Source organism: Lygodium microphyllum, chromosome 26, assembly GCF_053477565.2.
Source record: "Lygodium microphyllum isolate KBCC chromosome 26, Lygodium_microphyllum_v1.1.10, whole genome shotgun sequence".
NCBI lineage: Eukaryota > Viridiplantae > Streptophyta > Polypodiopsida > Schizaeales > Lygodiaceae > Lygodium > Lygodium microphyllum.
In genome coordinates this window covers 122,773,079-122,777,634 of record NC_141160.1, presented here as the reverse complement: position 1 = coordinate 122,777,634, position 4,556 = coordinate 122,773,079, and the positions used below count along the sequence as shown (strand labels likewise).

The following is a 4,556-nucleotide window of genomic DNA, read 5'->3' as shown; positions in this document are numbered from 1 at the left end:
AAATATAAAGCGTAAGATACAAGTAACTTATGGACACAATTGTAGAGCACATAGAAACAACATTGCAAATGACAACAGCCAGGAGGAAAAATGCGTCGCTTTGCGATTCCTATTCATTGAAAAGAAAAGTTAAAAAGCGACCTAGATGACGCCAACCGTTGCGTCTCTCTCTCCTTAATTTTAGTCTGAAAAACCAACGCGTACGTCGTCCAATTACTAAGGTTGATCGTTTCTCTCTCTTTCTTCTATCACTGGCGTATATCATGGACGGGCCTCTCTTTCTTTGGGCAGGCAGATCCGAAAAGCTTTGCAACAGAGATATTTATGCCTTTTGATCGAGCTGGTTGCCGATCAGCTTTGCTATCCTATTATCTTGCGACTGCAACAACTTGCAGAAAGCTTCGGCGGCGTCAAAGCTTCACAAATCAGAGATCATGACCGATCCACAAAGACGTTTACAACTAGTGACGCCAGGAGAGAGAAAGAGACATATATATATATATTTTTGGCAGTCGACTGGTACCCATATGGACCGTGTGAAGCTTACATGACATTCCATTATTTTATAGTACAATTCCAGACAGTTTCGACACGGGTAGTCTACTTCTTGAAGGTACCGAATAGGCACAAAAAGGAATGCCGAACCAGCGATAGAGCGACAAACGAATAGGCATAAAACGCATGGTGGATTCCAATGGCTGGTGGTCCTAGAAACGGGGCGCTTAAGATCGGATTGATGATTAAGGTAAGCATTGTGCTAGCCTTTACTCCGAACGACAGGTTCGCTTTTACTTGCCTTTGATATAAATCGAATACAGACATGCATACAAGGATGAACAGGAGATGTGAGGAAGATGGTCAATGTTCATTGGTCCTGACAAATAAATTCCCAGACGGCATTGGCAAAATTGAACAGATGTCCGCCAACATCGTTGTCCACAAGGTATAATGGCAGCCAGTGCCATAACAGCTAGTTGATCAATGTCCTGTGCCAAATATTTTCGTCAGACAAGTAGTAACCGTCCAGTATATCGGCCTCTTTGCACTTTACTGATCAAAAGCAAAGTGTACTTGTGGATATGAGTTTTGCAGTTTGAGCAGCCCAATGGCAAACTCCGCCGAAGCGTCACCCATGTATGCAAACATCATCTGTTGGATGGGGTAGCGGAACATGCGAGCGGCCCTACCTGTCAGGACGAGCTGGTTGGTGGGATATTGTAGCAGGTTTGCTACAGCAACAATGGCAGAAGCGGACACGTGGTGGAGCTGGAGTATGATGCTTGAGAGGGGTCTTAATGCACGCCGCCGTCCATTCATGTAAGTGGCATGCTCGCGAAGAAGAGATCCCATCATCCCATGGGGAGGGTTGTCAGGCCGTGGACGAGGTCGTGGCACGTTCCCGTCTAAGAAGAGAGTGCTTATGCAGGGGAAGCCGTTGTCGCGGAGGCATTGGAAGAGGTGGGTAAGGATAGAGACGGATGCATGGGAGCAGCGGATGTGGAGGCGTAATGACTTGAGGTTGGAGGTGAGGCCGAGGAGGCAGTTGGTAAAGGCGGGCAAGGTACATTCTGGGAAGAGGCGTCGTTTATCTGGAAGATCTTCGTCGAGGAGTGTAAGGTTGACAAGCCCCGGGAGAAGGGCCGTAGGGCACAGCTCAGAGCCACCATTTGATCGAGTTGCGGCAGCGCCAATAATGGGTATGCCTAGGGGCATCACTGACAGCTCTTGGAGAAGCGGACAATCCGAGAGGAGCTCCAGCCGCAGTACGTAACGCACGCTTATACACTTTAATCTTGGCACGTTTTGCACCTTCACAACCTCTGGTAGTAGTGTATTGCCGATCACGAAATGCGCACATTCCTCGCTACCCACCTCCATCTGGACTCGGTACCGCACCTTCAATGTCTCCAGGCTAGGCATTCCCTGGATGATGAAGCCGGCTCCGAACAGCCCGCAGTCTGTCAAATTGAGCTGCTTCAAATCCCTCGCAATCAAGCCTTGCTCTGCAGGAGCTTTCGATTCACAAAATATGTCGACCAGCTTCGCATTGACCAAGGTCAGATCCTCCAGGTTCCGTGAACGCAGCGCATCATACTTCGGCATTAATACCTCGCCTGAGAGCGTAGCACCTGAACCTTCCACGAGCAGTCTAGTGGACTCGTGCCGCAGCAGCAGCTGGGCAAGATTCCAGACTGCACCCCCCAACCCGTGTTAATACAGTCGCCGAGTCTGATGCCCTGAAAGGCTGGTGGGATCTCCGATTAACCTCGCCGGTCGGATGGTCAATTCATAGCTGCCGCTAAAGTATAGCGTCTCGGCCATCAAGAGCGTGCTCGTCCTCCTGAACGCCTTGCCTACGCTGCCGAATGCGGCCGTAATGCGTTGTGCTTCACCCAAGACTGCTACAAGCTGCTCATCCACAGCACACTGATAACCACATCGTCCTCGCTGGAGAAGGCGCTTGATTGAAAAGGAATCTTAAAACCTTTTTTTTTTAAATTTACCCCTTAAAAGAAGAAAATATATAACAATGATAATAAAACAATATATATAAGCCAAAATTACATTCGACTCCACAAAATACATATTGTGGCTTATATATATTGTTTTGAGTTCGCATGTACACAAGTTTATATACGTCAACTTGTGATACTAAGCCCATGTTGATTTAACATCTCTCATCCTCCCTTTCAATATATCTCTTCCTATGTGTGTGTGTCACTCTCTTTATCTATCTCCCTCCGATTGTCTCCCTCTCTTTGCCTCACTCTCTCTCTCTCTCCCTCTCTTGCCACCCTCTCCTCTCTCTCTCTTCTCTATCTAGCCTTCCTCTCTTCCATCTCTCTCTCTCTCTCTCTACACCTGCTACCCTCTCCTCTCCCTACTTTCTCTATCTTTTTACACTTCTCCTTATCTTCTCTCTTTACCCTTTCTCTATCTTCCATGTCTCCCCTCTCTCTCTCTCTCTACTTATCCTCTCTTCCATTTTTCCTCTCTCCCTCTCCCTCTCTTTCCCTATCTCTCTCTACCCTTCCTCTACATTTCATCTCTCTCTCTCTCTCTCTCTCTCTCTCTCTCTCTCTCTCTCTCTCTCTACTCTTCCCCTATCTTTCATCCCTCTCTCTACACCCTCCTCCTCTCTTCTCTTGCTACCCTTCCTTTCTTCTCTCTCCCTGTCTCTGTCTCTGTCGCTCTCTCTCTCTCTCTCTCTGTCTCTCTCTCTTAGACCAGAATTTTAAAATTTTTAAATGAACTATAACTTTTTTTTTCAAACCATCCAAATTTTCCATTAGTATGTCACTCATCCCTATTAAGGATTGTATAAATGCATGCTATATAATCTTAATAAAGAAAGTCTCTAGTCTCTAAAATGAAAAATGGGTAACTTGGGTGCATGGTAAGAAATGTTAAAGTAGTGGATTATGAGATGTGTGTATCAATAAAAATTGTTATTACTGTAAGTTTTAGTGTATTCAAATAAACTTTTGTGGAGGAATATGTTGTTGCCACAACAGAAGATGAGGCAAAAAAAGATTACAATTTTTGGCATATGCGTGAGAGAAATCAACATATAGACCTCCATACATGCAATGATATTTCTTCATTAAAATTTTGATAGACACACTAATGCCAATACCACTACAATTTAAATACTCTTTAATTGAAATTGTTAGGCATATCTTGATGCTAGTAAAAATTACCTCCATTGAAAGTTCTGTGAAGTTAACCTAGAAACTTCAAGTTCCAAATTATTTATGGTATTGACAAATCTATTTGATAACCAGAAAATATGTGCAAATAAAGGCACCAAAATGTGCTCAACATGGAAACATCCTTTGCAAATTGACACTTTTCTTTTGTACTCTCTTGTAAAAAAATCAAATATGAAGCAGTGTAAAATGTGTAGTCCAAAAGGCTCACATTAAAAAAATGTTGAAAGGAAAAGGGAAGGTCAAACACCTTTTGTCTCATTCCAAAAATTGAAGGGTCTTTAGACCTTAGCCAAGATGTATGCATTTCAATTCTTATAATATCAAGAAAGGAAAAGGAGGAGATTTGTCGAGTGATCTGAGGAGGTGGGAGGTTGAGGTGGTTACACCCTCTCTCTTCCTTTATCTTCTCCTCTCACGCCTCATTTCTTGCTCTCCCATTTTGGCACAACTCTCATCTTTCTCATTTTGTTTCTTTCTCTCTTGTGCTCCTTTGCAAGATCTCATAGAGAGTGAGGAAGAGGAAGAGGGTGAGGATGGAATAATTTCCTAATTTCTTGTGTGCCTCTCTCTTGTGTGTTTGGAGAGCATGGATTCTTGGTGAGAAGGAGAGTTTTCTTGCAGGTTTTCATGGCCAGCAAGTGTACTTGCAGCCTCTCTTGGCCGGTTTGTGGTTCTCATGGTGTCGTGGCAGGGTGCTCTTCATTTGGTGCACTGGCCGGAAAAAGAGGTGGCTATGGAGCTTGCAAGGAAGAGGGGTTTTGAAGCCATGGCCATGACAAGGTTTGAGGATTTCAAGCTCATGCTTCATCATTTTCATGATAGAGAATCAACGACTATCTCAAG

General features: G+C 44.4%; 1 long non-coding RNA gene across 1 annotated transcript; it reads left to right on the top strand.

The window, feature by feature from the left end:
* Nucleotides 1–221: 221 nt before the first annotated feature.
* On the top strand, nucleotides 222–3,067 carry LOC148013762 (uncharacterized). The gene is made up of 3 exons (XR_015688870.1): nucleotides 222–745; nucleotides 819–943; nucleotides 1,093–3,067. It is a non-coding gene; the product is annotated as an uncharacterized LOC148013762 (long non-coding RNA).
* Nucleotides 3,068–4,556: the final 1,489 nt, after the last annotated feature.